At 36.8% G+C, this 11,573-nt stretch overlaps 1 pseudogene; it reads right to left on the bottom strand.

Moving 5' to 3' along the window:
* Nucleotides 1-575: 575 nt before the first annotated feature.
* LOC101136084 (tRNA-splicing endonuclease subunit Sen2-like) lies at nucleotides 576-1,982 on the bottom strand (annotated as a pseudogene).
* Between the last annotated feature and the right edge of the window lie 9,591 nt (nucleotides 1,983-11,573).

The raw sequence follows: 11,573 nt of genomic DNA, 5'->3' as shown, positions 1-11,573 counted from the left end.
AGATATTAAAGAGATTTTTAAATGTTTTGAGCTATTGGTTAAAGTTCTTGGATACGCTGAGACATATAACAATTTTTTCCATTCAAAATAATGGAACATAGATCCTGTAATTGTTAAACCTGCTAGCACTCTTTTTGGAACAGCTTAGATGTAAGTAGCAAGAGATGTTTGTGTATGAAAGTGCTTCACAAACTGTACTGTATAAATGTAAACTACTGCCACTTTCAGGTAAAATCAGAGAATACATGTCCCTGTTATTGGAAGAGTCCCCTCGGGATTCATCCACTCATCTAGTCCAACCTCCCCAGTGACTGGATGAGGGCACAGACTGAGGCCAGAGGCACGAGGCTCAGGATTGGAAGAGGCCAATGCAAGGACAGAATCTGCAGGCCCAGCACAGGGCTCTTTCTCCTCCCCTGTGTAATTTATCTTTAAAAACACTGATCATTGTCTGGTGCTGGGAGCACCAGGCCCTTTAAAACTTATAAATTAATGGGGGATTACAGTAAAAAGAACTTTTTACCTAGCCCTCAATAAATAGTTGTTGGTGAAATTAGAAATTTGAGGTTGAATTGTTAAAGTTTGTCTTGGTCACTCCTCTCTTGTGAAGACACCCATCAACTCACAATCACCTCCTGAACTCTAATTTTTTTCATACATTCTGGTGACTCCGTTTCCTTGTCAGTCATAGTAGAGGGTTTAATGAAACAGCACAGCATGAGTTCCTTGAAGACATTAACGGAAACTCTGCTCAAGGCAGCCAGGGACATCCAACTGAAGGGACTGCAGAGACAGCCTTCAAACTGCTCATCAACTAGCTCAATAACGACAGAATAGCTTGCATGATAAAACGGAGGGCCTTTCCAATATAGCAGTAAATCTATCCCGTACTTGAGCCCCACTTTGGGCACTAGCCATTGCTTGGCAAGCAATGGTAGGCCATGTAGGTGGTCCTGAAGGTAAGCTGAACTACAGTGAAAGTTTTCCAGAGCTTCGCTATCGTTAAAGGCTCCTTCTCATAGCAAATACTTAAACATTCCAGAGCATAGACCAGGAAGAAGACCTCTTCTAGGCTGAGCTGCAAATACTCAAAAGATCCTATATGGATTTCTTCTGCAGATTAGTCTCTTTCTTTGCACCAATTCCTCATTTGGGGCATCCTTCCTCTCGCTCACGGCACACTCGGCTTCCTGCACCAGCACGTACTGGTCAGGCCCTCTGTCCCCAGCATGCAGGAGACCAAAATGCTGGCTGCTGTCCTCACGGTGAGAGCCAGACTGGAGGACGAGAGCATCGTGTTTGCAGTAACATGCTTGGGGCAGAGGTGAAGCGTCCTCTCCCACGCTTTCCTCAAAGCCTTCTGTTGGTGGGTCGCTCCCAGAGCCCTCCTGCAGGCAGCCTAATGGCTCACTGGGATCACCCATAACAACTGACTTTCCAGAGTCCCCGTTTATCATAGAAGGTCTCTCTCCTACCGCTGTGCCTTCCATGTTGGAGACCATTCCAGAGTTAAGCTCATCATGCATTTGAACCTGTTCATTCCTTTTCACAGGGCGATGCTCAAGCGGATTCAAGTAATCCTTGAGGATTCTGCGCACTGCACTCTCATCCTGTCCCTGTCTACGCATCAGCTCTGCCACCCACTCAACACTACGCTGATACTTCTTTGACGTGATGATAGGCATGTTTGTCTTCATATCTTTCCATTTAGCAACCAATTTAGGATCTGAAACTGTGATGGTTGGACAGCTTCTTGAAAGAATACCTTTTCCAAAAGAACCTTCCCCACAGAGCGGCTCAATGTCCTCTGCGTTCCTCACAATCACATTGTTGTTAATCATTTCAGAATAGACTATCTTCCTTTCTGAGGACCATGGTCCTGACCAGAAGGGATTGGCAATGGAGACTCATAAGTCTCATACACCCTAAGTCTCATACACCCTTCCTTTCCTGTTTGGGGCATGGAAAACTGCTTCTGCCATTTTTCAGAGGAGCCGCTCTTTCTTGGCCCCAGGCGCTTGCCGTTCGATCCTTCATTTTCTAACTGACCGTGAATTTATTCTCATTACTGTTTTTATTAAGATGGATTAGTGACTTTCATATAAAGAGTGAAACTCAAACTGTAAGAAAATAAAGTGAATATTTCTCTCACGACTAAATGAGAAAGGAAATTATAACTATAGATAAAACAAACCACAAAGGAAAATCCACATGCATGATTTAAAAATTTGTAAACTTAATATAAAACAAGTGACAATTGAAAAAACATAGGTCACTGATATGGTTAAATAATAAAATATAAGCGTAAGTGTGTCATGCATAATACGTGTCTACACATCCTTGCATTTAACCCAAAGCTGGGATGTACTCATCATTCTATTTGTTAATATTTTCTTACTTCTACTTTTATTTTTACTATTTCTTTCTACTTTATCTACTTAATCCTTCATATAATATTACACAGTATAAATATATTTCCCTTTTAGGTGGAGTAGACTGTTTATACTTATCATTAATTTTACACTTATCACCAAAATTTTTCTGAACACTTCAGTGTCAGCTATCACTTGCCGGAAGATGATAAAATGAATAAACAAGAAGCAACTGCAAATTAGTAGAGAACCTAGGAAGAAATATAATTTTTTTCTCAGTCTGTTTTTGGCATAGCTGCTTATCATTTTCACTGCATAGTGAAAACATATATATGTGATCATCGTAAGCCAGTAAAACTTTTTAATGTATTTTAAAATTAAATGTCACAAAATTTTCTCATATTTCTGAAAGAGGAACATGATTTTGAGGTGTTTTGACCTATATAAACCGTTTTGAAAAATCAATATGTTGCTTATAAGATATAGCCAATATTTGGCCTTGGTTTTCCAAGATAATGCATTATTACCATAATATGATGAGTTATGTGTTTCTGACTGCTATAATTGAATCTCTGGCTGTTCAATTCCAGACAAGGTGAGAAAAAAAAATTGTGCACGTATGAAGCTTTTACAATTGCTTTTCGAATTATTACTTTTTTGGCTGACAATATTACATTGAGTAGTTCTATGACAAAAATTTCAGGGCTGTTTAAAAATATTTAACATTTTAGATTCTATACTAAAGAATTAAATTCCAGCTACAGTATTTTGCCATGCTTATCTCCTTAATATACTACATTATTTAGAGTATTAATGAGAATTTAACATGTCAAATACGAGACTCATAAGTTATAACACAACTGACTTTTAAGTAACACAATGATAGGGTTGAAAGATAGTTTGGAAATAATTGAATTCAACTTTAGGATAAAATGGTTTAGTAGCCGTGTCCTCTAACCAAGGGCATCCTGGGGAGAAACTGCCTGATGAAGTCACCTAGTAAATGTGCTTCCTGATGCTATTTTCTGTGGAAAGGTAGTGGACAATTCGAAGCTTTAAGATGCTTTTTAGCAAGGTGTATATGCTCTGTCTGAGTTGCTTATGGCAAACAAACTAGGAAAATGTGGATTTAAGAGGCATGGTCCATTGGAAAATGTCATTTATATGAGTATAAAATAGAGACGTTTCAAAATTAAAAAGGTTTTTATTGTGTAAATGATACCCTGAATGGCTCACTTAGAGACCTCATATATTAAATCTGGGCCACAATATGTAGTCTTACATCAAGGAAAGATGTAGGCATTTGCTTTAGCAATACCAGAGGTTTACATATTTGCTTATGTCTCACAGCCACCAGTACCCATCAAATTATCTGTAAAAAATGGCATTGGGTAAGGGATGTGATTCAAGTTAAGTCCGATTTTAAAATTCTACGTTCTGTGTCATTTTTAACCCCTTTATTCACAATTGAGAACAGAAAATCAGGGAGGTTAAGTAACTTTCTTGTGGGTCCTCTTATTTGTGCAGCTATGAATCTTATTAAACGTGTGACCCTGAATAAGTTACTTACTCTTTCTATACCTCAGTTTTCTTATCTGTTACCAGAAATTATAATAGTACATACCTCATAGGTTACTGTCTAGATTAATGAGCTAATTTATGTTAATGTAATTAGAATATTTATTGGAGCTATAGTAAGAAAGATGTGTTCATTTTATGATTTTTTTCCAGCATATTAGATTTGTATACTTTGGAACTTAAATTTTGGGTTCCTGGCCCATCACTGTCTTTATATACTGGGTTTCATAAATTTCTCTATTATTGGAAAAGAAAATGATAATAAGACAAATACTTTAAAATATTCCCTTAATTTTGAAAAACAAAACATTTTAGAAATTCTCTTTTTTGAGACTGCACAACCAATGCTTTTGAATTATTACTGCATAGAAAAGAATTTTCAGATTCTATAATTTAGAATACACTCATTACTCTATGTTCAAATTCACTTTTGCTTCTGAATAAGTGCAATGGAAATTTAATAATGGTGATGGAGAGACCATCTCTATTATAACTGATTTGTAAATTTTGGCATTTATATTATGTGGATGAAATGTTTTAGGAGTGCTCTGTGTCTATGTATATTAACCTATGATTGCTTATTACATGACAAATGCTCTGCTAAATGTGTTCACATGAACTCATCTCACTCAGTAATGATGATAACTCTAGGAGATAGACATTATGATTGTACCTACTGTGCAGAAAGATGGAATCAAGCAAGGGATGTTTACCAGCTGCTCAACTTCTTGTGCCTAACTAGTGATTTTAACTGCTATTTAAAGACCAAGTCTTATGTGGTCACATCTCATAATTCTTACTCAATGTACCATACTGGGCAAATAACATCCTCTTTCAGCCTCAGTTCTTTCCTTTATAAAATAGTAATAAAATTAGATAATTAATTTAAAGTACTTAATATAGTGCCTGTTATATAATTATAGACTAATAAACTAATAAAAAAAAGTAGGTGGTCATATAGATAGTAAATGACAAAATTAGAAGGAGTCAGTCCTGACCTATTGAAGATCATTATTGTTACAGAGTTGAAAGGAGCACTTACAAACATGAGAATATTTGATTAATTATTTATTCATTCTGATTGATTTACTTTGTTTTAACTCTTGCTGAGCACAGTGCTTAAAAAGAAAACCTCTTGCCATCAGAATGTCAATGATTCGCCTTTTCTCCTCAGATCTGAATGGTGGTGTTGGGGAGGATTAGTGTGGATAAAAGTGGAAATGGAGAAAGGGGGCAGAAAAATTTAAAAGACACTTCAGTTCGTTTGTTGTCATTTAGTTTTACAGTAAAAGATAATTCCATTGAAAACTACAAGAATAATATAATCTCAAAAAATGTCATTTTTATGTATTTCACGTGTATAGCTTTTGTTCATAAATTGGATATGCAAAAGAAAACATGCTAGGATATAGTGTGTGCATTTTTTTTTTAATTTTACTTTAAGTTCTGGGATACATGTGAAGAATGTGCAGGTTTGTTACATAGGTATACATGTGCCATGGTGGTTTGCTGCACCTATCAACCTATCATCTAGGTTTTAAGCCCTGCATGCATTAGGTGTTTGTCTTAATGCTCTCCCTTCTTTTCTTGCCCTCCAACCCCGGACAGGCCCCAGTGTGTGATGTTCCCCTCCCTGTGTCCATGTGTTCTCATTGTCCAATTCTCACTTATGAGTGAGAACATGAGGTATTTGGTTTTCTGTTCCTGTGTTAGTTTGCTGAGAATGATGGCTTCCAGTTTCATCCATGTCTCTGTAAATGATGTGAAGTCATTCTTTTTTATGACTGTATAGTATTCCATGGTGTTTGTATGCCACATTTTCTTTATCCAGTCTATCATTGATGAGCATTTGGGTTGGTTCCTAGTCTTTGCTATTGTAAATAGTGCTGCAATAAACATACATGTGCATGTGTCTTTATAAGAGAATGATTTATAATCCTGTGGGTATATACCAGGTAAGGGGATTGCTGGGTCAAATGGTATTTCTGGTTCTAGGGTTCTACATCCTTGAGGAATTGCCACACTGTCTTCCACAATGGTTGAACTAATTTACACTCCCATCAACAGTGTAAAAGTGTTCCTATATCTCCACAGCCTTGTCAGCATCTGTTGTTTTCTGACTTTTTTTTTTTGTTTTTTTTTTTTTTTTTGAGGAGTCTTGCTCTGTCACCAAGGCTGGAGCGCAGTGGTGTGATCTCGTCTCACTGCAACCTCTGCCTTCCAGGTTCAAGCAATTGTCCTGCCTCAGCCTCCCAAGTAGCTGGGATTACAGATGTGCACCACCATGCCCAGCTAATTTTTGTATGTTTAGTAGAGACTGGGTTTCGTCATGTTGGCCAGGCTGGTGTTTCCTGACCTTCTAATGATCGCCATTCTAACTGGTGTGAGATGGTATCTCATTGTGGTGTTAATTTGCATTTCTCTAATGACCAGTGATGATGAGTTTTTTTCATATGTTGGCCGCATGAATGCCTTCTTTTGAGAAGTGTCTGTTCATATCCTTTGCCCACTTTTTGATGGGGTTGTTTTTTCTTCTTGTACATATGTTTAAGTTCCTTGAAGATTCTGGATATTAGACCTTTCTCCAATGGGTAGATTACACAATTTTTCTCCCATTCTGTGGGTTGCCTGTTCACTCTGATGATAGTTTATTTTGCTGTGCAGAAGCTCTTTAGCTTGGTTAGATCCCATTTGTCAATTTTGGCTTTTGCTGCAATTGCTTTTGGTATTTTAGTAATAAAATTTTTGCCCATGCCTATGTCTTGAATGGTATTGCCTAGGTTTTCTTCTAGAGTTTTTACGGTTTGGAGTTTTACATCTAAGCCTTTAATCCATCTTGAGTTAATTTTTTATAAGGTGTAAGGAAGGAGTCCAGTTTCTGTTTTCTGCATATGGCTAGCCAGCTTTCCCAACACCATTTATTAAATAGGGAATCCTTTCCCTATTGCTTGTTTTTGTCAGATTTGCCGAAGATCAGATGGTTGTAGATGTGTGGTGTTATTTCTGAGGTCTCTGTTCTGCCCCATTGGTCTATATATCTGTTTTGGTACCAGTATCATGCTGTTTTCGTTACTGTAGCCTTGTAGCATAGTTTGAAGTCAGGTAGCATGATGCCTCCAGCTTTGTTCTTTTTGCTTAAGATTGCCTTGGCTATATGGGCCCTTTTCAGTTCCATATAATATTTAAAGTCGTTTTTCCTAATTCTGCAAAGAAAGTCAATGGTAGCTGGATTGGAATAGCATTGCATATATAAATTATTTTGGGCAGTATGGCCATTTTCTTGATATTGATTCTTCCTATCCATGAGCATGGAATTTTTTTTCCGTTTGTGTCCTCTCTTATTTACTTGAGCAGTGGTTTGTAGATCTCCTCGAAGAGGTCCTTCATTTCCCTTATAAGTTGTATTCCTAGGTTTTTTATTCTCTTTGTAGCAATTGTGAATGGGAGTTCACTCATGATTTGGCTTTCTGCTTGTCTTTTGTTGGTGTATAGGAATGCTTGTGATTTTTGCACATTGATTTTGTATCCTGAGACTTTGCTGAAGTTGCTTATCAGCTTAAGGAGTTTTTGGGCGGAGATGATGGGGTTTTCTAAATATAGAATCATGTCACCTGCAAACAGAGACAATTTGACTTCCTGTCTTCCTATTTGAGTACTGTTTTTTTTGTTTTATCTTGCCTGATTGCCCTGGTCAGAATTTCCAATACTATGTTGAATAGGAGTGGTGAGAGAGGGCATCCTTGTCTTGGGCTGCCTTGGAATGCTTCCAGCTTTTGCTCGTTCAGTATGATATTGGCTGTGGGTTTGTCGTAAGTAGCTCTTATTATTTTCAGGTATGTCCCATCAATACCTAGTTTATTGATCGTCTTTAGCATGAAGGGATGTTGAATTTTATTGAAGGCCTTTTCTGCATCTATTGAGATAATCATGTGGTTTTTGTCATTGGTTCTGTTTATGTGATGGATTATGTTTACTGATTTGCATATGTTGAACCAGCTTGGCATCCCAGGGATGAAGCTGACTTGATTGTGGTGGATAAGCTTTTCGATGAGCTGTTAGATTTTGTTTGCCAGTATTTTATTGAGGATTTTTGTATTGATATTCATCAGGGATATTGGCCTGAAATTTTCTTTTTTTGTTGTGTCTCTGCCAAGTTTTGGTATCAGGATGATGCTGGCCTCATAAAATGAGTTAGGGAGGAGTCTTTCTTTTCCTATTGTTTGGAATAGTTCCAGAAAGAATGGTAACAGCTCCTGTTGATACCTCTGGTAGAATTTGACTGTGAATCCGTCTTGTCCTGGGCTTTCTTTGGCTGGTAGGCTATTAATTACTGCCTTAATTTCAGAACTTGTTATTCAGCTATTCAGGGATTCAACTTCTTCCTGGTTTAGTCTTGGGAGGGTGTATGTGTCCAGGAATTTATCCATTTCTTCTAGATTTTCTAGTTTATTTGCATAGAGGTGTTTATATTATTCTCTGATGGTAGTTTGTATTTTGGGGGATCAGAGGTGAAATCTGCTTTATCATTTATTATTTTATCTATTTGATTCCTCTCTCTTTTCTTCTTTATTAGTTTAGTGGTCTATCTATTTTGTTATTCTTTTCAAAAAACCAACTCCTGGATTCACTGATTTTTTTGAAGGTTTTTTTTGTTTCTCTATTTCCCTCAGTTCTGCTCTGATCTTAATTATTTCTTGTCTTCTGCTAGCTTTTGAATTTGTTTGCGCTTCTCTAGTTCTTTTAATTGTGATGTTAGGGTGTCAATTTTAGATCTTTCCTCCTTTCTGATGTGGACATTTACTGCTATAAACTTCCCTCTTAACACTGCTTTAGCTGTGTCCCAGAGATTCTGGTACATTGTCTCTTCGTTCTCATTGGTTTCAAAGAACTTCTCTATTTCTGCCTTAATTTCGTTGTATACCCAGTAGTCAGTCAGGTGCAGGTTTTTCAATTTCCATGTAGTTTTGTGGTTTTTAGTGAATTTCTAGTCCTGAGTTCTAATTTGATTGCACTGTGGTCTGAGAGACTGTTTGTTATGATTTCCATTCTTTCTTTTACATTTGCTGAGGAGTGTTTTACTTCCAATTATGTAGTCGATTTGATATAGTGGTTTTATTAGAAATTTGTGTTTCTGCGTGAGGTAGGAAGGAGGAGAAAGTTGGATTTGGTCAAATCAGTAAACAAATGTAATTTATAAAATGTAACTTTTTTTCATCAGAATAAGCAACTTTGAGGAGCCAAGAGTTTCTTCTTTTGCCTATTGGTGTTTTATAATTCATTACTTATTGCTTTGAATATTTCATTTTCTTGGCATATGTGTTAAAGAGGAAAATACATATTTTAATTAAAGTTCAAAAGAGCATAACTTTGAGAACTGCATTTTGTATTTCAAAGAATGCATCACTCTTCAATGCTTTCAATTTACAAAAGATGTATTGGTTCCTGTCAAGTATGTTTTTTGTTTTTGTTTTTGTTTTTGTTTTGAGACTGAGTTTCACTCTTGCCCAGGCTGGAGTGAAGTGGCACCATCTCGGCTCACTGCAACCTCTGCCTCCTGGGTTCAAGCGATTCTCCTGCCTCAGCCTCTTGAGTAGCTGGGATTGCAGGCACACGCCACCACACCTGGCAAATTGTTGTATTTTTAGTAAAGATGGGGTTTTGCCATGTTGACTAGGCTGGTCTTGAACTCCTGACCTCAAGTGATCCACCCATCTTGGCCTCCCAAAGTGCTAGGATTACAGGTGTGACCCACCATGCCCGGCCCAAGTATGATTTGATAAGCCTTATAGATGAGGTGTTTTACACAGGTGAAACATCCATCTTCACAGAATTTCTGCTTTGGAGAAGTACAATGACCATAAGACAGCCTGCATTAAAAGTAATTTTTATAAATCACTCATATCTCACAGTTCATTTTACTGTGACTTATGTCTTTGGGTCTCAAGAAAATATGCTTAATTCATATATAAAAACATTAAGGCTTACAGAATTTTGTTCAAACGAACAAATATATTTTGTTAGTCATTGGCAGTCAGAAATTAAAATCTGATCTTTAAATAATCAATTATGCCTTCTTTCCATTAGCTGATGCTGTCTTTTGCCAATAAATGCTAATTTAAAAGTATTATAAAGAGAATATAAAACATTTCTTTCTTGGATTATTTATTATTTTACATTTTTAACATTATTTTGCTTATTTAAAAAAATGATAAATTTGCATCATTGCAAATGGAATGGTAGTTACACATTACTTTTGAGGTTTACATTATGGGTTCATGAAAAAAGTCAGGTCAAATGATTTATAAAGGTTCCTACATGGAAGTGATTAACCAGGATGAGTTAAAAAACATTACTGCTGAATTTCACTCAGTCCATCTGTCTGTCTTTAGATTCCAGTTATATTTAATCTTTTTATTCTTAGATTTGACTTTCGAATATTAGAATTTTGGAGCACTTTGAAAAATTAAAAGCACCTAAAGAATGTAAAATACAGGCAATATTTTAATATTCTGTTACATTATATGAATACCTCTAGCTTGTATAAATTAAGCGATATCAGTATTTGCTTTAGTGCTTGATGTTTTTTTCTTACTGCTTTTGAGATTTTCTCTTTGCTCTTTGCTTTCAGTATTTTTATTATGATAGGGTGTCCTCTTTCTGTTTGTCCTATTTGCAGTTTTTTGAGCTTTTTAAACGTGTAGATTAATGTTTTTCATCACATTATGGAAGTTTTTGTTAATTATATATTTGAATATTATTCCTCCTTTCCCCTTTCTTTGCTTTTAGTACTTTGTGAATATGTTGATTCACTTAATGGTGTCCCTCATTACTGTGAAGTAGTGTTTATTTTTCTTTAATCTTTTCTCTCTCTGTTGTTTGGATTATATCATCCATATCAATCTATCTTCAAGTTTGTAGATTCTTTTTGGCCAGTTCAAATAATCTGATGAGCCCTTTTGTGTGTGTGTGACAGGGTCTTGCTCTGTTGCCCAGGCTGGAGTGCAGCAGCGTGATCTTGGCTCACTGTAATTTCTGCCTCCCAGGTTCAAGTGATCCTCCTGCCTCAGCCTTCTGAGTAGCTAAGACTACAGGTGCACGCCACCATGCCTGGCTAATTTTTGTATTTCTGGTAGAGACGGGCTTTCGCCCTGTTGCTCAGGCTGGTCTGAAACTCCTGGGCTCAAGTCATCCACCTGCCTCGGCCTCTCAAAGTGCTGGGATTACAGGGCCGTGAGCCACTGCGCCCGGCCTGATGAGCCCATTTAATGAATTTTTTTCACTTACTCTACTTTTCAATTCCAGAACTCCCATTTGATTCATTTTTGAAATTTCTATTTATTTATGGATATTCTCTAGTTAAGATATTGTCATCATGCTTTCCTTACTTCTTTAAGCACTCATTTACTTCTTGGAACACATTTATAATGGCTGCTTTAAAATCTTCATTAAGTCTGATATGTGACCCTTTTGCACGCACGTTCTGTTGCCTGTTCTTTTCCTGTGTAAGTAGGACTAGTTTTCTACTAGTCCACTTCTTTTTTGGCTTTTTGACACACAGTTTTACTCTGTCACCCAGGCTGGAGTGCAGTGGTGATCACAGCTCACTGCATCACTGAACTCTTG

The sequence above is a fragment of the Gorilla gorilla genome, chromosome 3, assembly GCF_029281585.2.
Source record: "Gorilla gorilla gorilla isolate KB3781 chromosome 3, NHGRI_mGorGor1-v2.1_pri, whole genome shotgun sequence".
Taxonomy (NCBI): Eukaryota; Metazoa; Chordata; class Mammalia; order Primates; family Hominidae; genus Gorilla; species Gorilla gorilla.
This window is presented reverse-complemented; position numbering and strand designations above follow the sequence as displayed.